Source organism: Lissotriton helveticus, chromosome 4_1, assembly GCF_964261635.1.
Source record: "Lissotriton helveticus chromosome 4_1, aLisHel1.1, whole genome shotgun sequence".
NCBI classification, from domain to species: domain Eukaryota; kingdom Metazoa; phylum Chordata; class Amphibia; order Caudata; family Salamandridae; genus Lissotriton; species Lissotriton helveticus.
Window position 1 is genome coordinate 754956763 of NC_136063.1, and position 23941 is coordinate 754980703.

A 23941-nucleotide genomic window follows, 5' to 3' on the forward strand; every position below is an offset into this window, starting at 1 on the left:
AGTGAGGAGGGAGTTGCTATGGTAACAGGTAGAAAGGGCTGAGGGGGGAAGGGTGTTGGTTTGAAAATAGTGAGGGAAGAGTTTTAATTGGTTAACATGAGGGATATGTGTGTAGAATCAGAGGTTTTCTGTGCCATTCATGGTTGCAGTGCCTGGAGTACATACCTTTTGCTCTGCTAAAGAAATATTGGTGTGTGTGTCTGACACTGTTCTCAATCTCCCAAAGCATTTATAAAGGTGAGTAATGATTCATTTAATATAGATAGAGACTTGTATACTCTATGGAGAAGATTTGGAAGCAAATTGTGGTTTTTAAATGTTGCTTTGTGTCATGTTTTTTGATAATGCTTGGTAAAAATTTTTTGCTGCATAGAGGAATTGTATTTTGTAAAATTGTGAAGTTTCAGTAGTGACATGGAATGCTTGTACATAGGACCTGTGCTGTGTTTCTTAAATGTGATGTGAAAAAAGATTTTGGGGAAAATGAATGGCGTTTACATTTTTGAGAAGGAATAAATACTGTCTACATGATTAAAGAAATATATTTGAACCTTTCACAATGATGTCACCTGTGTTATCTCAGATTAGGAAGCACATTGAGCTTCTTTCTTGTTGGATTGTGTCATATTTTTTGATAATGCTTGGTATGAAGATTTGTAAGATAGAGGATTTGTATTTTGTGAAATAGTGAGGTTTCAGTAGTGAAATTGAATGCTTGTACATAGGACCTGCACTCTGTTTCTAAAATGTTATTTCAAAAACGATTTTAGGGCAAATGAATGGCTTTTACATTTTTGAGAAGGAATAAATTGTGTCTGCATGATTAAATAAATATATTTGAACCTTTCACAATCGTGTCACCTGTGTTTCGTCAGATTAGGAAGTAGATTGTGCAGATGAGGTGAGGCATGTCCAGGGGTGCAGAGGAGGTGAGGCCTGTATCCAAGAGTGCAGTGGAGAGGACTCACCTCCTCTGACACTTAGACAAGCCTCACCTCCTCCGTGCCCCCTGGATAGGACTCAATCTATTGGCCTGTTCAGGGTTGCAGATGAGGTGAGGCTTGACCACGGGTGCAGAGGAGATGAGGCGTGTGTTCTGTTTCTGTCCCCTCACTCTGTCACTACTCTTTCGTCATGCTAACTCCCTACAACTCACCCACACTCCCTCACTTACCTTTCTTTGCTGCTTCACTCAGACCCTTTCAGTCACTCCTTCCTTTACTCTCTCTGTCCTTTCTCTCTGTCACTCCCCATGTCTTACCCTTATTCACTTTTATCCACCCTCTTTCACCCCTCTTTACTTACAGTCACTGCTCTTTTCTAACCCTCCCTCACCGTTGTTCCTTTACTCCGGTTCCGTCACTACCCCTCATTCCCCATCCTTTACTGTCCTTCCCTTTACTTTCAACACCCACTCACATTCTCCCAGTACCTCTGCTTTAGTCTTCTTCCTCTCTCTTCCCTTCTTTCGCTCCCTTATTCATTTCCCTTTTCCCACTTACACCCTATTACACCTTCTCTCTGTCTTACTATGTAATAAACAGTCCCTCTGTGTTGCTCCCTCTAGCTCTCTTTCTCTTAACATCACTCTCTCTGTGTCTTTCCCTCATGCTCACTCCTTTATTTTTTTTTATAAAATGGAGGTAGTTCTAAAAAGAACTGTTTTTTTATTCTTTTTGGTGTTTTATATTTTTTTTATTGTTTTTTGAACATTTCTTACTTTTTTTGGCTTTTCTGAACAGTTTTATATTTTTTTTGTATTTTTTATGGGGAGAAACAAAAACAGGGAATTGTAAATGGCTCAACTGGAGCAAAAAAAAAAACAGGAAAAAATTAATGTTTCTTCGGGCACTTGTGGTGATCCCAAGCACGGGTGATAAGTGTAATGCTTTGCTCACCATAGCATATTGTCACTCCACAAAATATGCAAACGATTTTAAAATTGGAAAACTTGGATTGAATGCTTGGGATCATCTCCCTTGCCTCTGGACCCGATGGGGTGGGTTGTTTACTTTGGGAGGTGCTGGCAGAAGATTGAGCAGGGTTTCTGGCCAGTTCCCTGACCTCTGCCCTAGCATAGTTATTAGGGTGCCGGCGTTGCATGTGCCGAATCATGGTGTTGTTGCCAAAAGAGTATTTTTGTTAGGGTTCCCCCTTGAAAGTTGAAAGCCAAAGATTAAACAAGTCGCCTTTGGCGCATTAACTTCCTTCTTGTCCTATGGGATGGAAAAAAACTGGCAGATAAAGTGCTCCTTTGGCTTATATGGGGTAGTATCTTCTGGTAGGAACCTCCCCTCCTCCTCCTCCTCCTCCTCCTCCTCCTCTTCTTGTTCTCCACCACTGTGGTGTTATGGTGGTCCTTGTGGTGGTGGTGGTGGTGGTGGTGCAGATGCTCCTGCAGCTGCTGCTACTGTAGCCATTATTCAGACAAATAGGTACAGAGAGGTCTTTCAACAGGTCTTCCTCAGTCAAAGTACAAAGTGGGAATGAGGAAAATAGGTGGGGGCTTTCATCATTTGGAAAACAAAACTGTCCTGAACCAATGAAAAGTGTTACTTTCAGGTCACATGACTCGGGCCTTCATCATTTGGAAACCAAAACTGATCTGAACCAATGATAAGTGTTATTTTCAGGTCACATGACCCGACGCGCTTACGCTACGCGCCCCGGGCGCGCCCGGGGGCGCGTAGCGTAAGCGCATCGGGACGTGCCCGGCGGCGCTTACGTTGCGCGATCGTATACGTTCGGGCGCTTCCGGGTGCGTTTACACCGTGCGTCATAAGACGCATTTAAAAAAACCTATTAAATTCACTGAAAAAACCATAGGTTTCACACCAGTTATAGTTAGCTGGAAATTTTACTCGCATAAAACCATTGAAATTCCCACGTTATAGTTAGTTGGACTCACTATAACTTGCGCGTGCAATGGACTGCTGATGACATCACATATTACATCACTCATGACATGGTCAGTGACATCACTCATGACATCACTGATGACACCATCCTTGTGACAGAGTGACAGACCTCCTTTCACTGTAATGTAACCCTTGAAACGCATATTCAATAATAGAAACAAAAATGTTCAAAAAAATAGAGATACCCATACCAGTTACAACAACCAATTCAATAATTCCACCATCTATATACACATCCACTCATTCACCAACAGTTCTATATAGTCACTCATACAAATACTCACTCATCATATGTAGTGATACACCTATACATCCTGTTACACACCGACAGTCATCTAAAAGATACTCTGACACATACTCACACATGCAAATACACTATTAAACATCCATTTATTTGCATATACAGCTATACACACACTACCACTTTACTTCTAAAGAAACTTACACATACTTACTCTCTTAAACAATCACTTATAGAAACACATACTAATTTAAACAGGAACTCTTACAATCTCTTACTCTCACATATACTCACTTATATACAGCAATATTCACATATACTAGATTAAAACATATGTAGTTACTGATAAAGACACTAGTGAGACAGTCATTCACTCACTAACACACACATATACACACTCATCCACCCATACAGTCCTGCAAATATGCTGTCTTGAAAACACATACAAAGAGAGAGTCAGTCATTCATGCATCTATGTGCTAGGTAATACCCCCACCAAACCATACAAACACTCTTACTGATACTGAGAAAAACATCTAATAACCCATATACATACACATGTAGCTACTCACCAACCCATGCAGCCACTTATACACAAAGTGAAACGCTAATACATATATTTAAATATTTAAACATTACTCACTATATGTATTCACTAAGATACACTTAATAAGCCAGTTAACCAATCAAATTAAAAAAATCCATGTAAACACTTATTTAAACATTTATTCTTCCATCAACTTTTACATATACATATATAACACATATTTATTTTTCAGAAAGACACACATTCAATGGATGGTGTCATCAGTGATGTCATGAGTGATGTCACTGACCATGTCATGAGTGATGTAATATGTGACGTCATCAGCAGTGCATTGCACGCGCAAGTTATAGTGAGTCCAACTAACTATAACGTGGGAATTTCAATGGTTTTATGCGAGTAAAATTTCCAGCTAACTATAACTGGTGTGAAACCTATGGTTTTTTCAGTGAATTTAATAGGTTTTTTAAATTCTAATTCCTAACTATAACTGGTGTGAAACCTATGGTGTTTTCAGTGAATATATATATATATATATATATATATATATATATATACCAATAACATAAAATCTATTTAAAAAAAAAACCTTCTATTATCAATTAAAATATTCAACTTAAATTTCCCACTTCAGTCAGTAGAACAGTTGGAAAAGTGTTGGATAGCGGAGGGGTAAACATTACTATTCCCACTCCAGTGAGAACAACAGTAGGAAAAGTGTTGGATAGCAATGAAATGAAATTAAAATAGGAGTTCTGTCGAAAGTGAGTTCCACAACCTGGAAGTACATGATACAAATCCCCTCTCACCACAGTTAGCTTTCTTAAATCTGGGGGTTACAAGATTTCCAGTAGTGGAAGAGCACAGAGAGCGTGTAGGGGTAGAATGTTGAAAATGTTTTATCATATATTCAGGGCCAACACCTTGTTGTGCACTGAAGGCAATAAAAAGTTCTTTAAACTGAATTTGTTTGCCTATAGTGAGCCAATGTAGTTCACCCAAAGCTTAAAAGGCAGACTTGTGTTTTGGGATCCCTAGCAGTAACAGAGCTGCTGCATTTTGCAGCGTCTGTAGCTTCTGCAAAAAGCGCTTTTGAATATTGATAAAGAGTGCATTGCAATAATCCACCTTAGAAGAAATAAGGGTCATGACTACCGTCTTTTGAAGGCTAAGTGGAACATAAGGCAACATTTCCTGAGAATTTTTAGAATATAAAAACACAAGCAGATGGTGTGGTTTATCTGTCCTTCGAATGATAGCTTGGTATCGATAATTACATCCACATTTTTTGCTTTGCTGCTTGGGGTAGGTAGAGTCGCAAGTTCTTGAGGCCACCAGCAGAAGGACTAAAAAAAGGGGTTGTTGCTGAACAGCAAGACCTCAGTCTTTGAGGAGTTCACCTTCAAACAGTTGCTGCTCATCCACTTCCCGATGTGGAGCATACAGTCATGAAACAGAACTGCCGTGGCATCCGGGTTACCGGTTATGGACACAACAATCTGTCTATCGTCAGCATACGAAACCTGCAAAAAAACAAAACATTTAATCAGTGTTGTGAGTGGGGTGACATAAAGATTGAATAGGGTGGGGCTCGAAGATGAGCCCTGAGGCACCCCACAAGGCAGTGAGAAGGCTGGTGAGGTGAAGTTGCCAAATTAAACTGTTGGATTCGGTCAGCTATAAAGGCAGCAATGAACTTGAGTGCGTTATCTTTGATCCCAATTGACTCTAGTCAGTTGATTAGTAGAGCATGATTGACTGTATCAAACACAGCTGACAGAACTAAAAGGATCAGGGCCACGTTTCCACCACTATCTATTGTCTGTCTGATTTCCTCCATTGCTGTGATCAGTGCTAGCTCAGTGCTATGATGACTACAAAACACAAACTGCGTTGAGTCAAGACTCCTATTGTTGTCTATGAATGTTGTCAATTTCTGGTTGACATTTTTTTCAACCAATTGAGCAGGTAGTGGTAATCTAGTGATTGGAAGTTACTTATTGGGGTCACTGGTATGTAAGTTGTTTTTTTTAATAGTGGGAGTAATAGTAATAGTGGGACAATCTTTAGGAAAATGAACTGCTTCAAACAGGTTTCAGAAAATAATCGTGAGGTGGCTGGCTATCACCTTAGGAACCAGATGAATTATTGTGGCTGGGCATGCGTCCCGTGGTGAACCCGATTTAATTTTTGTTCATGATGTTAGCATCTGATCCATTTTAAGTGGCCCAAAATGAGATAGAGTGCGAGAATTATGATTATAGTTAGACAATCTACTGTTTAGATCTTCAAGTTGATTAGCATTTAAGAAGAGTCAGACGCTAATTTAACTTTGTCTTGGAAACAAATTGCTAACTTGTTGCAGAATTGTTGATTGGTATTGGGATTTTTCATTTCAGGTAGTTTCGATAATTTGCTTATGTGTTGCAAGTAATTCCTTAGAGGAATTCATACCACCTTTTATTTCTGCTGCAAAATAGCTCTTTTTCTCAGTTAGAATCAGTTTTTTGTAGGACTGTAAATTGGTTGTGTATATTTCTTTATCCTCTGTTTTATACATGAGCCTCCATTAACCATTTGATCTCCTACATTCCTGTTTTTAACATCTGATATTTTCGTTGAACCAGTGTTCAGAGGGGATAATCTTGTGGCTGTGATGACTTTTTGTTGGGTCTTAATTAGTTAGCGATGAGTCTAGCCATTGATGGTAATTGCTAGCAGCTGTGTCCGGATCTCTAGAAATCATGGATCTGATTGGATAAGGGATAAGCTGAGTTGACATGCATCAATGGTGCTCCATAGGCGATGGGCTGTACTTTCTACCTGGTGACAAGATTTTTATTCCCCAGATACTCCATTCATATCGAACATGATCGCCTTATGGTCACACCACGCCAGAGGGAGAGGGGATGCCCAAAGATGTGGATTGTCCATGAAAATGCCATCAAGAACATAACCCATCTAGAGGTCCACGATTGTAAGCAGGGGTTTGGTAAGCTTAGATGGGTTCAGAAGGTGCTCTGTTCTGAACAAAAAGGTAGTACGAGAGGAGTTGCACTAATTATTATAGGTAACGCAGGGATAAAGGTAGAACATTTCGACACAGATCAGTCAGGGAGATGGCTGGTGGCTACCCTAACAGTTTCGGGGTCACCTTTAGTGTGTGCAGCTTAATATGGGCCGAATGAAGATAATTCGGGGTCCCTTTTAAAACTTGAGGCCAGTTTGCTAAATACATCCGCACCCATCATAATTGGGGGTGATTTTAATTTGGTACTGGATAAGCAATTAGATCGCACCTCTAAAGCAAAATATATTACTCCACCTAGAATGTTTTCTGCACTCAAAAGTGTTATTAAATAATTTAATTTACTGGACATTTGGAGAGTAAAGAATGGAAATATAAGGGATTTTTCCTTTTACAGTAATACATATTAACACCATTCTAGAATTGATTATTTCTTGGTGGATCAGACTATGTTCCCGGAAGTTGAGTCTATAGTGCATATTCCAGCGACTATATCAGATCATACAGCTGTGGAGTTGATAATTAGCTTTAAACAATAGGAGTGCCAGAGAAGGTGGACTCTTGATAGGACCTTGCTACTAAATGAGAGGGTGAGGTTAGAGCTAGAAGTAAAAACAGATGAATATTTTAGGTTTAATATAGGCACTGCCAAGGATCAGATAGTATGAGAGGCCTTTAAGTCCTACCTAAGAGGGTTATTAAGCTCTATAATGATCAGCAAGAGGAAATCTATGAAAAAGGCTGAAGTCGACCTGCTCAATCAGATCAATGAAAAAGAGTAAGCATTACAGTGGCCTCTCTGGCTTCCCAGAATTTAGTGCCGCAGTTGGACAAAGAGCTAAAGGGTCTTCATGCAGATTTCCAGGCCAAACAAGATAGGATCTTGAAGGATAAATGGGATGCTAGTAAGCTCCAAAATTGTGCTCACAGTGATAAATGTGGATCTCTCCAGGCCTGGAAGATCAGGGCAGACAGGGTGAGAAACCAGATAAAGAACTTAATCCAAAGAGGGTCAGGAGCGTTACTATATGATGATGATAAGATTCGGGAGCAGGCCAGATCATTCATGTATAATCTATATGAGGAAGACATTGAATCAGGACGAGAGAGAGCTAAGGAGTGGTTAAATTCAATAGATCTCCCTCAGCTGTCCGAAGAAGATTGGCTGTTTTTGCATGCAAGTATAACGGAGGTTGAAGTCAGAGCACAACTTAAGAAAATGGCTAGGGGCAAAGCAGCCGGCCCTGATGGGCTTCCAAAAGAGGTTTATCTTGGGATACTGGATAAGGTGGTGCCAGTTTTAAAAAATCTGTTTAATAGACTATACATGCAGGGAGACTGCACTCCAAGTTCATGGTCGGAAGCAACAGTGACCCTAATCTTGAAACCAAACAAAGACCCGCAGAAAATTGAGTCCTACAGACCTATATCCCTGTTAAATTCGGATCATAAGGTCTTTGCAGGGATATTGGCAGCAAGGGTGGCTGAAATTATTAAGGCCATAGTGCACTCAGATCAGAGGGGATTCATACCCGGGAGACAGCTGAATGAGCACACCTTTAAGGCTATAGCGGCATTGGATGCTTTGGTTAATAAGAAGCTTCCACTTACCATAGTTGCAATAGATGCCGCTAAGGCTTTTGACCAGGTGAATTGGTCATATCTCTGGGAGACTTTACAAAGCTTTGGTTTTCCGAGAAATTTTGTGGAGGCTGTGAAATCCCTCTACTCCAACCCCCAAGCAAAAATGTTAGTCAATGGTGCTCTGACGGACTGGTTTGGTATTTCAAGGGGCACTGGGCAAGTGTGTCCTTTGTCATCATTATTATTTAATTTATAAATTGAACCCCTGGTTTGCTGGCTCAGGGCCGATCCACTTATCAAACATACCCAGGCTGTTCGAGAAGGCTGAAAAATTTGGTGAAGTTTCTGGATATAAAATCAACAGGGACAAGAACGAAATAATGGAATGGAATCGAGCTAATGGAACGCAGGGAGCAAAGTTCCGAATGAGATACATTGGGATTCACGTAGCCCAGAATTTGGTAGATATACCAAAGATTAACTGGAAGAGGGTCTCTAAAGAGGTTGGCAGTCTGTTAACACGCTGGGCAAACCTTCCTTCAAGTATTTACGGGAGGGTCAACCTCGTTAAAATGATAATCCTGCCTAAAATAACTTTCTTGTATAATCGATTCCATTATCCTTCAGCCCAAAAGATATCGCCAAACTGCAGGGTAAAATTGGCTCTTTTATATGGGCGACTAAAAGTCAGAGAATTGCATGGAAAAAGCTTAGGAGAGGCCTTAATGTGGGAGGACTTGCTTAACCAGTCCTTCTCACTTATTGTTATGCATTCCATTTTAAAAAATTTAGAATTCTGGCCAACAAAACTGATTCTTCCTCATTAGGTTTATTATTTCAGGCAATGTTACAGGGTGTGCAGCAGGGGCAGGAGTTTTTTCTTTACAAGTTTGGAGATCCCAAGTTCTACAAAAAAGTCAGACTTAAGATTTTGGGAGCTGCATTAAATAACTGGATCTACATTAGAAGGAGTTTGAAAATTCCTTACTATACAGTACAGGCTCCAATCTGGGACTCTCCCGGTACCCCTGAATGCCTCCAGTATCAACTTTGTCAACCCCTCAAATTGGCTGGTATCAGATTTTGGGGAGATCTCCAGAAGGACTCACAGTTGATTATTTGGGAGTCACTTTCCAGTTTAACTTGCGGGACACTGACAAGATTTAAGGTCTATCAGCTATCGGGTGATGGGCAAGGCAGTCCTGGGATAATGAGGATGCAAATCTGAAATTCGATTCAGTCTCTAGAATGGGCAGCTGGAAACGAGAAGTCATGTTTTGGTACTGGGCCCTTTTGGAAACAGGTGAAGAGGTGAAATCGGAGGTCAGAAAACTCTGGGGTAGTGATGTTGGAGGCAATGAACAGGAAATGTGTAAACTCTGGAGTGACTCTTTTTCTATGTTGCAGGTCTTAGTTAAACCAGCTGCACTTAGGAGGAATCATCTTTATACTGCCTACAGAGTTTATTGGACTCCTAAGAAACTATCCAAAGTGACCGGGAGAGAGTATAACTGTCTCAGGTGTAAGTATTCAGCAGCAGATGACTTCCACATGTTTGCAGATTGTCCGAGAATCATACATTATTTGACAGGGGTACATGGCTTCTTAGAAGAGGTGCTGCATCATCAGGTGGAAGTTAGCCCTAGGAGAATCTTCTTTGGTCTTTTGACTAATTATCGTATGAATGCTCCGGCCTCCAAATTTGTGTTTTATGAAATAATTGTTGCAAGGAGGGAAATTTGTAGGGCTTGGAAATCCGAAACCCCTCCGACCTTTGCTGAATGTCTGAAGCATATTATCTTTACCAGCGAATCAGATATGGCTTGTGATAACACAAGCATAAACAAGATATGGGCGGCTCTAGTGGCCTGGAGGGAGCAGTAGAGTTGGTCCTATGATTATGCCAGGGTACCGTCGGTCCTGTTCTCCCCAGTAACATACAGTCTTCCAGGAGTTGTGAACAGGAATGGGATAAGGAAACGGTATTATCTTGAGGGAGAGCTCCTTTTCTCTTTCCATAGGCTTTACCCTAGGGTCGGAACAGAATTGGCCGGCATGGAATGTTTGGAGGTATCCCATTAAGAGCGTCCCTTAAGGCATGTATGAGGACATGAAAAAAAAGAATATAACCTGCTTCATGTGTGGACCCCTGAACGATCTGTTTTAAACATGCACTTGCCATGTGATCTAGAAGATGTATTGAGTCTACATCTAGCGAGTTTTCCATGTGAAAATTAAAATTATCCAAGATCGTGAAGTACACTGATTTAACTTTCAATTCTATTAGGCTACTAATGGATTTCATAGATACTGGTCTGGACACAGGCTGTCGGTAGATAAGAATTCCAATGAAAAAGTATTGGTTATTAAATTCAATTTTGAATACTATGGACTCACACAATTGTATGGTGGGAAGAGTATTAAAAACTGTTTTGAAACAATCTATGAGAATTATTGCGAGGCCTCCACCTTTTTTACTGGGCAGTCATGTCTATGTATCCTAAAGCCTGCTGGTAATGCCAATAGTAAATCTCAGTCAGCCGATATGTCTGCCCAGGTCTCAGTGACAAAGGCCAGATTAAGATTCAGCCTCTCCATAAAGTCTGCAAATTGCTATTGATCTGGCATTTATAAGTGTGCAGCTGCTTTTAGTGTTGAGTTTTTTAAGAGGTACATCTATTATTTTTTGTGGCACAAAGTGACTTGAAGAGAAAGTTGGTAATAAAAAGTTTAATTGCTGGACATTTTGAACATTCATCACAGCATTGAGGTCCAACCGAGGGCCCAAACAGGACTTAACTATATTGTTAATTAAAAGCAGGGTATCCCTTGAGCATCTGATAGATCTCTTATATTTGAGGCCAAACTGGCAGGTGGGCTGGCGGTCCAAGTGTGGACAGGTGCCAACGGCTTCCCTTTGGTGCATTCGGTGCACAGTGGCGCCCGCTGCGTGGACCCGCTGAATGGACGGCTTTATAGCCCGGCATCAGGCGCCTAAGGGGGCGTAGTCTAGAGCGATCCTCAGCCCGAATTAAAATTATGAAAGCACAGGCAAAGTAAAAGTAAACTGAGGTCCAGCAACCCTTGCTGAGTCTCACTGGCTCCCCTGTGAAGACCAGCTACAGGTAAAGGAAAAACTAACTAAATGAAATGAGAGTACAATAAATCATACAAGTAAAAACTGCCCTTCCATGATGGGGGTGATAGAAATGAGCATTGCGGGAGCCAGGCACCTTCCAATGCACTCTTGCGCTACAAGAAAAAAAAAGACGGTTTCACATCAAGCAGCTGCGCGGACGCCCTGATTGGCTGGCTTTATAGCCCGACACCGGGTGCCTAAGGGGCGTGGTCAAGAGCGCTCCTCGACATGAATTCAAATTATCAAAATTGCGGGCAAATTAAAAGTAAACTGAAGTCCAGCAACCCCCGCTTAGTCTCACAGGCTCCCCTGTGAAGATCAGCTACATGTAAAGAAAAACTAAATGAAACAGGAGAACAGTAAACCAAACAAATAAAAACTGCCCTTAGAAGATGGTGGTGATCGAAATGAGCATTTTGGGAGTAGGGAAAGTGTTGGATAGCAAAAGAGTAAAAATTACAATTACGACTCTAATGAGTGCAACAGTAGGGAAATTGGTGGATAGCGGACAGGTAAAAAGTACTGCTCCTATTCCAATGAGTGCAACAGTAGCGAAAGTGTTGGATAGCTAAGGAGTACAAATTACTATTCCCACTCCAGTGAGTGCAACAGTAGGGAGAGTGTTGGATAGCAGAGGGAGAGAATGTATTATTCTCACTCCAGTAAGTGCAACAGTAGGGAAAGTGTTGGATAGCAGAGGGAAAACATTTACTTTTCCCACTCCAGTCAGTTCAAAACAAACAAAATATCAACAGAATACAAATATATGTTTTTAAAGTAAGTAAAAAAATATAAATATAATAAAAATAAAAATATATTTAATATTTAAAATAAAAAAATAAAAACATATTATAATGTTAAATACATATCACAGATACCTACACATATGATGTTAAACAAAATGAAAACATTATTTTGAAACAAATACATATTTTTATTAGGAAAATATTTATGAACAAAAGCATTCATTATTAAATACATTTAGTCTATTTACTTCCAAGCCTATAACATCACACACCCCACACAACTCACAACCCACATAAAACATTTTTTTGCATGATTGAAATAATTAATTGTCAATTAAACAATTTTTATTAATTAAAGAATTTATTAAAACACATCAAATGTAATTAACTTCCCACCCTTTATACCTATCATCCATACAACCCACACCTAAAATTAAACTGTAAACAAATTAACTACACAATTAACAAAAATCAATTCAATAACTAATAGTATTTATCAACTGATTATAAAGTAAGTAAAATTAATGCACTCCCCTCCCTTCACCCAATAAACCCAAAACCCAAGCACAACATAACATATTTAAACAATTACCCTAATCCTTAGCAATTAATTAATTAATATTAATGATCAACTAATTAATAATTAATGAAAAATAAATTACTTCCCACCTTGTACCCCTAAAACCCCACAACCCACAACTAAAAGTAATTACACAATTTCAATATTTATTTGTCAATTAATAAATTAATATTAATTAACAACGAATTATTAATTATTTAAAAATAAATTACTTCTCACCCTTTATCCCTATAAATACCACAACCCGCACCTAAAATTAATTATACAATTACCATAATTAATTGTCAATTAATTAAATAAAATAATTAACAACTAATTATTAATTCATTACAAATAAATTGCTTCCCACCCTTTACGCTTATAAACCCCACAATCCACACCTAAAATGTACCCCAAAAAATTAAAATCACATTTAACATTATAAAATCTCAATTAAATAAATATGAATAAATACAAAATATTCATTATTTCATTATAATGAAATTGCTTTCCACCCTATTCCCCTATATACCCACAACCCGCTACAGAACTAAAAAATGCAACATTTAATTAAAATAAAATTAATAACTACTACAAATGTAACATATATATTAAAAAACATAAACAATACTGATACAAAAAATACATCACATACATTTATAATATATACCAAAATACATAACACTAATTGAAAAATCAACATTTTAAACAACTATAATGTTGCAAACAATATTAATGACTTTTATATTTAAAAAAATCTGTGGGCCCGATTCAAAGAAGTAATCTCAGACAAAAATCTAACTTTACAACTTTTGGTATTCACAAAGGGCATTCACAAGTAGTAAAGTTAGACTTTTGGTTAAAGTTTAGACCAAAAGTCTCACTCACCCATGCAGCCACTGACAAACCCACTCACTCACCAACAGAGCCCCTCACACAGCCACTCACTCACACAGCTACTCACACACTCACTTACATACCCATACAGCAATTTACACACCCACTCATACACCCATACAGCCACTCACACACCCACTCGTATGCACACAGTCATACAGCCACTCACAGAATGTATGTTAGGAATATTATCACTCAGTGTACTAATAACTTTGGTAGTAGCTTAGTATATATGTTTAACAATTATAAACTCTTAGAATATACTTACATTCACTAAATCATGTAATCAGTGATGTAATTTGAGATGTCATCAGTGATATCATCAGTGATGGTATTGACCATGTCATGTGTGATCTAATATGTAAAGTCATCAGCAGTGCATTGCAGGAGCTAAAGTTATACTTAGCTCAGGTAACTATAACTGCTGAATTTCTATGGTTCTGTATGAGTGAAACCTGAGCGTAACTGTAAAATCCCTATTACTTTCATTTTTTCAGTGAATTTCTAAGTGTTTTAAATTTTTTATTTCCTGACTATAAATTCCCTATAACATTTGTTCTTTTTTAGTGCATTAACTTTGATCCAAGGGGTGATATTTCCTTCTATTTCAAAGGCTAAGTCAGAGGTAAAATCTTTGATCAGGACAGCATTTTTTAGTGTATCTGACCGCTGCTTTATTGATTTCTGCATGAAATTATCTCCTGTAAACAACAACTATTGCCTTTAGATACACACTGTACTTTAACTATGAGCTTTTTGTCTTAAAAACATAGCCTAACTTACTGTAATCATCCTAGTATATATTTGTACATTACATTTTTATAAGTTGGTTAGAGGATTTTATTGTGTGGTGTTATTTACTTTAAAATTGTTGGTACAGCTTAAACATAACACATGCTTCTGTAGGTCTTTCCTGCTGCTGTACTATAGATATGGTTGAGCAAAGCCATGATTTGGTAGAGGTCACTTCGTACCCAACTAATAACCCAACATCTGACAGGTGCCATCATCATAGTCATCTGAAAAGACAGAGCATGAAAGAGGATTAAGAGTGGGCCCAACTAAGGGCCTGATTTCGATCTTGTCAGGAAGGCCATCCCAGAGCTGTCTGGAGTCATACCTTCTGACTTACTCATACTGGGATCCGGTTCTACCAAAAGATGCAGTATGATGCCCAAACCCCTCTACTTACTGATCAACTCGGTCACTCCGAATCTGACTGGATTTTCCTAAGGAGAAGTCTCCAGAAAAGCAGAATGGAGTTGTCCGGAGGCACTTCCCAGTCCAATTCCGAACGCCCAAATACGATGTGTACATCCTATGTGCTGAATCGGTTACCACGACCAACACTTCAGAGCATTCGGAAGGGGAGTATTTCAGCTCCGAATCACACCACAACACGATTCCTGTGACCGAGACTGTGCAACTATGAATCCCATCTTGCATGTCATCCCTCTATTCTACATCTACAAAGAATACTACAAACCCAACCGATGTGGGGTTGTTGCAGACGGGGAGTTAGAAACCTACCCCTACACAAGAACATAATTACCCTGTGAAAGACATTACAAGAGAAAGCAGGGGCGCAACTACAGTGAAATTTGGGGTGGGGTGAATACTACCAGAAATGTATAGGCAATTTTGGGTGGCGGCTAACACTTCCAGCAATTCATACCCAAAGGGGGAGTTGTGGGGCTAATGCCCCCAGTAATGTAGAACCAATTCTGGCTGTGGGGGTCAAATAACCACAGCAATGTAGAGTCCAAATCTGGGGTTGGGGGACTAATACCCCAGCAATGTAGAGTCCACATCTGGGGCTGGGGGGCTAATACACCCAGCAATGTGAACTTGAACAATATAACAGGTGCCCATGCAAACCACCTCAATATATACATTTGGAGTACATGTTGCAGTCATTTTCTAAAAAACTAAAGCCAAAGGTCACTTAGCAGAAAATGCATTCCCAAACTATGGTTGCAAAAGTAAGTGGCAACTTTATTGAATTGGCTGAGTGGAGATGCTGGTGCTCCAGGGACAGTAGAAACACAAACAAAGCCTCATCAACTAGTAAATGGTCCCATCAAAACCTGTGAAATACTCGGGTGCTGATGTGCAAACACAACAGTTCAGCCACCCACAGCAGCTCAAGGACTGTATGTGTGTGTGGGGAAGGTGTCTCAGCCTGGGCTGACACACATGATGGGGGGCTGAAGCCTATAGTACCCTATGGGCATTGAGTTAGATCAGAAAGTGTTGTGTACAGGCTTGGATGGGCCATACAGGCAAATGTGAATTGGTCAATGGGCCGGTGGACCAGGGTCACCTGAGGCCCACGGTTTTGTGGCCTTTGTAGACCACACCAAGCGACTAATTCACTTCCACAGTCCACCCCAGTCTACTGCAATGTGGTGCCAGCATGTCGTCCACTCGCCAGCTTTACCGCAAATTGAGGCTAGGGGCCAGCCTTTGTAGCATAATCACCTTGGTGCCCTGCCTCAAGTGATTTGACAGAAGCAGTGTTATCTCACTCAACCACCCATCAATTTCAGGTCATGGCAGGTGCTGAGACGTTGCGTTATATATGTAGAGGACTTCCAGGGAGGCAAGTCACATTTGGCCAGTCTAATCTACCACCCACCCCCTTCATCAGCAGCAGTGTGCCTTTTTGAACCCACCTATGAGAGGTAAAAACACAGAGGCTACAATTAAAGAGATGATGACGTATTGTGTGCCAATTACTTTCAGAGTGTCCAAGCATCATTGGGATCCCAATCCGACCATGGGTCCATAGCATATTGTGGATGTCCAATGAGGGAATGTCATCATCAGGTAGGTGCACTTAGCACCCTAAGTACTAGGGGAACACACATTTGACCGTGGAACAGGAATTGCCATAACCACACATATGTATGTATCACTAATCTAATGCATGAGTCCACCACAACACACACTGAAACATTGCAGGGTAACTGAAATCCAATGTACTCACAAAAGTATGACATTGTGATGTGTCTGTGTACAGCAAAGCCCAGCGGATATTGGCCCAGACAACACACTAGTCCACAGACCCAGCCACTGAATACTGATTTCTGTGCCTCCCACTACAACAATCTAAAAGTGGTTGCGTCACTGTTGTCATTTAAATATTTGTAGACAAAATCCATCTTGGTTTTGAAAGAAGCGTGGCCCAACAACAATGTAGGTTACAGTCAACATATGTGACATATGCATACAACTCCCAATCTGTATGTGTCCATGGTCATCTTCAGACAATGCAATTCACAACAATTCTGCATCTAGCTTCTCAGGACGTGGGATCCACCAACAGTTTTGGAGGGACCAGTGCACAGCCTATCAGATAAGATTAGCTGCCAGCATTGGAGAGGATGCCGGGGGGGGGTGGCTCAATCTGTGGCTCTCCAACACAATCGACATAGCCAACCTCAAGCCAGGGGATTTGTGTATATCTTGTGAGGATGAGAGATATGTGCAGAAAGAAGTCTGCTTTGTCCACATTTGGTGCTAAAACACTGTCCCAAAATCTATGAAAACATCAAGGAGACATTCAACATACACATATTGCCCTCAGGCTCTAGGACAGCATTCAATAAGCAAAATAGGAGCCCTCATGGACACACACAAGAGCTACCCTTGATAAACCAGATTCGCAAAAATATTGAAAAAGCAAACACTAATGGAACTGGCTGTACTGTTACAATGTCACACGTGTGCTTGCTTACAGTGCAATGTGTTTTCATCTGCACAACCAGAGATATCATCACAAGTCCAACTCCCTTTGTGTTTCCATATCTTGGACATTCAAAGTCAGAATGCCACCAATACCCATGCGTGTGTAGTCTACTAGGATATGTGGAGAAGACAGCACACATCCTTGACTTTTCTCTTAAGGGGGCTAAAGCTGTCTAAGTAATGGTCTGCCATCCAATGTTTTGGAACCATGACATTGCAATAGTAGCAATCACCACCTCCATCCCAGAGCAGTATCCAAGGGCAAGAATGACCCATAACTGAACATAACTACCTACAATGGGTAAGTTGCCACATATGCCCACATACAACTCAGACAAGGCAAGGCTAGGTGGAGGCTACTTAGCCTGTGTTGCCAATAGGTTTTGCATATGACAGTGTACTCAAAGCGGCCATTAAAACAATCAGTCATGAACAGACAAGCTGCAGCAAACACATTCCACACCTTCATATTTCCTCTGGCAACTGCTTTTACCTACTTACATACACCTAATCTACACATATGTACATTTCAACATTACCTCATGGCCTGCATGAACTCTACTTGTGCGTGTATGACCCCTCTCACATCCACTTCAAAGCACATGCTCATCTCTCAATTTTATCATACACACAAGCATGTCATAAGGGGCCTCTGGTGCAGCTAGACGGAAAAGCATATCTACCCCACAAGCTACAGCCTTATACTCAAACTCTGCAAACCTGATTCTTACAATCTCACACAGGCACTGCCCGTCTTACATCCAGAACTACATACACAGCGCTACTCTTCATTACAATGTACACAACACCTCTCACATACATGACATGCACATGATGTACGGTACTAATTACCCCTTCAGCAGGCGTCAAACGTAACAAGTCAAATGGAACACTCTCATCACCATTTACACCCTCAGTTTCAATACTATGAATCACACAACCGCATGTAAAACCACTCACATTGGGACGATTTGGAAACTCCCCGTCTCCAAATCGTGGCAACCAAGAGCATGGATGTGATACTGGCTCCATTAACATCTGCACAGCAGACGGACACACAACACTTCTGTGCACTCACTGTCCGCTCGGCTTACCACAGGGCAATCCAACAGACATAACAGCACTCCTGGTTCAGCTCAGTGTGATCTGGAACGGATGTATGTCATTACATCGCATACTAATACCACGTGTGCCATTACAATGCGGGTATTACTACGCGATGTCAATGACAACGACATGTCATTACATAGCAATCTTTTACCACAAGTATGCTTTTACCACGCATGCCATTACAACGCAAAGGCATGCGTGGTGAAGCTACACTCGTAGTTAAAGTCTGCAAGGTATGTGACTCTACACTACCCCTGCACAACCCTCCCCGTCCCCCAGTCCTCACCCTACAATAACACTACACTACACAACCCCCTAACACTACCCTAAAACACTACACAAATACTACAACACTACACTAAACCCTACAATACTACACTACACAAACACTACAACACTACCCTAAACCCTAAAACACTATACAACTACACTACACAAACACTACAAAACTACCCTAAACCCTAAAACACTACACTACACAAATAATACAACACTACCCTAAACCCTAAAACACTACTCTACACAAACACTACAAGACTACACTAAACCCCAAAACTCTACACTACACAAACACTACAACACTACCCTAAACCCTAAAACACTACACTACCCAAACACTACAACAGTACCCTAAAGCCTAAAACACTTCACTACACAAATACTACAACACTACACTAAACCCTAAAACACTACACAAACACTAAACTACCCTAAATCCTTAAACACTACACTACACACTACCCCAAGCCCTAAAATGCTACACTACACAAACACTACAATACTACCCTACACCCTAAAACACTACACTACATAAATACTACAACACTACCCCTAGCATGACCCCCTATACTACCCAAGCACCACTACACTACCCTAAACCCTAAAACACTACGACGCTACAACACTATCCTAAACCACTATCCACACTACTCCCACCCCTACACGCTAAACCCTAAAACACTACAACACTACAACACTACCCTAAGCCACTTCTCCCACCCCAAGCACACTCACCCTTACCTCTCTTTCCTCGTGGTTCCTCTCCAGCGCCGCCATCTCTGCTCCTGCTTCCTGCTTCACGGTGCGCATTGTTGTGAGGAAACAGAAGAGCCTCTGTTTCCTCACAACAAGGTGGATGGCATTACATTGCATGCATTGTAACAGCACATGCGATGTAAAAACATGCATAGTAATGGCTATGCGTTGTTACATCGAATGCCTTGTTATGCTTGCGATGTATTGGCATTGCGGGGAAACAGCCGTGTTGTAATGGCTATTTCCCTTCTTGAACAGCATCAAGCATAGTTCAAAAGGACACTATTGTCAGTCATGTACTAATGACAACCTACGCACAAATCATAGGATGTGTGGTGGTAAAATTAAATTCAAGCTTTGACAGACTAAACACACCATCAACATGATGTACCCAAACAAATGCAGGATGGCATGACTCACATATGTATAAGAAAACACTGGACTATTAAGACCATAGATACCTTGCTGAAAAGGAATATCGGCAGAAAGTGTAGTCCTTGTAGACAACAAGGTCAGAAGACTGTGTGACTACTGCTCACCTTACACTCAGCATGGGTTCAGAAAATGTATCATATGAGTACACAGTCAAAAAGGGAATTTGCCTACAGTGGCATGCCACCTGTGGCAAGGTTGTCATTGCCAGTAGGCTACCATATCTAAAGAAGACACGGACATGGGTCCGCCACTATTAAGTCACATACAAGTAATGTGTCATTACTTTTGTAAATGGGTGTGCCCAAAGTCACAACCATATAGTAAAAGCCCATAGGTACCCACGTGTATCAATGAGACAGGTGTCTTTCTGCACATCACAAACTTATGCAGCATGCTCCTCCTAAACTGTTTCACTTTGAAGCACTTGCACTATGTTGACTTATGAAAGCATGATCTATGTGCAATTGTGATATCAAAAAGTAAAGGTTTGGGATTTCATGTCACTCTCATAGCCAAAACTGAGGTGGACTCTGACACCCAGCAAATGTAGACACCCAAATCTTGCATACATACTGCCAAAGGGAACATACTCCATGGACCATATGCAATACATGCCCTACTGACATCATTGTATACTCCCACTACTAATTGTACATGATTTACAGTTAACTGAAAAACAATTTGGATGACACAGATATCAGCACAAAAAAACTGGAAACAGACTTTATTCTGCATGAAAAGGCAGAAACGTAAGTCCAATGGCCAGTCCATAAATGTCCATATGGTCAATGGGATCATATATCTTGCACATCAACTATTGCCTGCACTAAAACTGCAAGCGGTCACCTCCCCTGTGAGGGACATCTAGGGGGCATGCCAGGCACCAACGAGACAAAACTAGAAAGGATTGGGTTGGGTTTTGGGAGTGATGGGATCAGGAGGGGTGGGTCCACTGCAGTGGTTGGGTCATATTGAGGAGACAGTGGGTCCACTGCAGTGGTAGGCCCAAACTGAGGGGGGTGAACAGCTGTAGTGTGAGGGATCGATGGAGGGGGGATGGGCTTGGTTTAACCATTTTGGGGATGGTGTAATCCTTTATGGTGTTGACAGGAATAGTGAGGGACCCAGACTTTTTGGAGGGGGGTTTTGGTGCAGGAGGTACTGGGCTGGGCTGGGCAGTATGGGTTGGTGGAGGGGGTTTGGGCTGGGGAGATCGGTGTGATTTTTGGTGGGGTATTTTGGGTTTTCTTTTCTTCAGGGAGTGGGGGGGTGACAGGTTTAGATATCAGGGCCGGGGGGGGGTGGATTGCCTCTTCTTCTTGGGAGGGGATTTGAAGGTGTCAATAGGGAAGAGCCCCAGGTCACAAATCTAGAGTACCTGGGCTGAGTGGGTACAGGAGAGGCAAGGGTAGGTGTTATGTAGTCAGAGGGTTCTGAGGTCTGCTGAGTGTCTGTGGATGCATGTGTGTCATCTTCTGGCATGTCCCTGGTGGAGATGGTGCTGTCTGCGTGTGTGTGGGTTTGTTCTTGTGTCTGTGTGTTTGTGTGCTGCGTGTGACTGTTGAGGTGTGCGCATGTATATGTTTGCATGTGCTTGGGTCAGGGAGGGTAGTTGGGACTGTGGATGGGGAAGAGGCAGGAGGGGAAGGGACTTCTAGAGCTGGGACACTGCTGCCATCAGTGTGGAGGCCAGAGCCTGATTGGATCTGTGTAGGGCAGGCATGTCCGAGTAAATGCCCTCCAGGAATTATACCATTTGTGTCAAATAATTGGCATGCACCAGGAGGACATTCAGAACTGCTGTCTGCCAAATAGAGATGAATGAATGAATGAAGCATATTTGTAGAGTGCACAGCTACTCAGCAGGTGTGTCCGGGTGCTAATAGTCTTACGCTAACAGACCTGACAACCACACCTAGCACTGGAAGAACCAAGTTTTAAGAGATGTCTTAAAGACCGTTAGGTAAGTCGTAGATCTGGGGGAAGACGGGAGTTTGTTCCACGCTTGAGCTCTCAGGAGTCTGAAAGATCTGCCCCAGTCCGAGCTAGGAGTATTGCGGGGATGCGGGTCAGACCCATGGAGAATGACCTCAGGGATCTGGCAGGCAAGTAGTGGCTGACTCTTGCCCTGAGGTAGCCAGCGCTCCTATCATGAAGGACTTTAAAGAACAATACCCGGATCTTAAACTTGATCCTTTTCCTCATAGGGAGTGAGTGTAACTCCCTAAGGTGAGGGGACATGTGAGTCCTGGGCTTAAGCCTAAGGACCAGTCTGGCTGCGGCATTTTTAACCACATGGAGGTGCTGGAGTAAAAAACCAGGAAGGCCTAGGTATAGAATGTTTGCATAGTCCAGTCTGGAAGTAACTAGAGGCTGGACCATGGTTTTCCTGGTGTCGAGTGAGAGAAGAGGTAGAAACTTTCTCAACATACATAGCATGCCGCAGCAGATACCCACTATGGACTGGTCTTGAGGTCTCTCTGAGAGAGTCCGGTCAATATAGATGCCAAGACTTTTTACCGTGGATTTAGCAGCGACAGGCAGAGGCATCTCCTCAGGCCACCATTGTCTCCAGTCCTCCATGGACGTACAGCCAAAAATGACAATTTCCGATTTCTCTGGATTACATTTCAGTTGGTTCCTATTGAGCCAATTAAACACCATAGTGAGGCATGATCTAATACTCTCACCATCAAAATCAGCACCCTTCTCATAGGTGAAAATCAGCTGCATATTGTCGGCATATGATACTATTTGGCCCCACAAGCTTCCCCCAGAAATATGAGGGGTGACATATATAGATTGAAGAGTGTAGGGCTCAGAGCAGAACCCTGAGGGATACCACTTTCAGGCTAGGCATAGCGGAAGTGAAATGTGGCGCTCAATTTTCCTGGCTTCTATCCTCAAGAAAGAAAGCCAGCCATGAGAGCGCAGATCCGCGTATACCAAGATCACTCATCCTTTCCAAGAGCCTGTCCAAGAGCCTGTCATGAGGGACTGTATCAAAGGCCACCGACAGGTCCAATAAAATAGGGATAGCTGTGCCACCTTGGTCAAGCTTTTCCTTGATGAGCTCAGTCACCTCTAACAAAGCTGTTTCAGTACTATAATTAGCCCTGAAGTCAAATTGAGTGATGTGCAGGAGATTATTATTCTCTGTGTAGTCTGAAATTACTCTATTTAGATACTTCCTCAGTGTCTTAGAAAGAGAAGGTAGAAGAGAGATGGGCCTGTAGTTAGCCGACCCCTAAGGGTCAGCAGATGATTTCTTCAGGAGCGAAGAATTTTCACATGCTTCCAAATGGAAGGCATGAGGCCCGTTGAGATGAATTCATCACCTTGTTAACCACAGGGTTTAAAACCATGCTCACAGAGGACAGCAATTTAGCTGGACACGAATCTGTGGGTGAGCCAGGCTTTAAACCCTTCAGAATTTCAAGAGATGTCTCAAGCTGCCGAAAAGGTATCTGCGATAATGCAGGAGATTGCCGGTGTGGATTGCTCAATGGCAAGGCCCTGCCCTGTGCTAGGATATCTGTAGACACCTCTGGAAAGGATTTTCGAATCGTAACAATCTTTTCATAAAGGAACTATGCCAGATGGCTAGTCCATTCAGCAGAGTGAAAGGACACCTTGATGGCAGCCTTAGGGATCGTGAATAGTTTCACGATGTGACTTCTGCCTCAGAATGTCAATGGCCTCCACACTTAGGGCAGCAGGGGAGACTAGGTCAGGGGGTGAGTTGCCTGGCACTAAGGAGACGGGTCCCCTGCCACAGGAGCGGCCACAGACACTGAGCCTGTGAGCAGCTTGGAGGATGGAGATGGTAGTGGTGGTGGTGGACTCCAATACAGAGGAATCATTTCCTATATCCACCACCACAAGGGAGTTATCACTGGAGCTGGACTGGTCTTCAGATGCTGGAGATGTTGATTCAAACCTGCCCTCAGTGTGG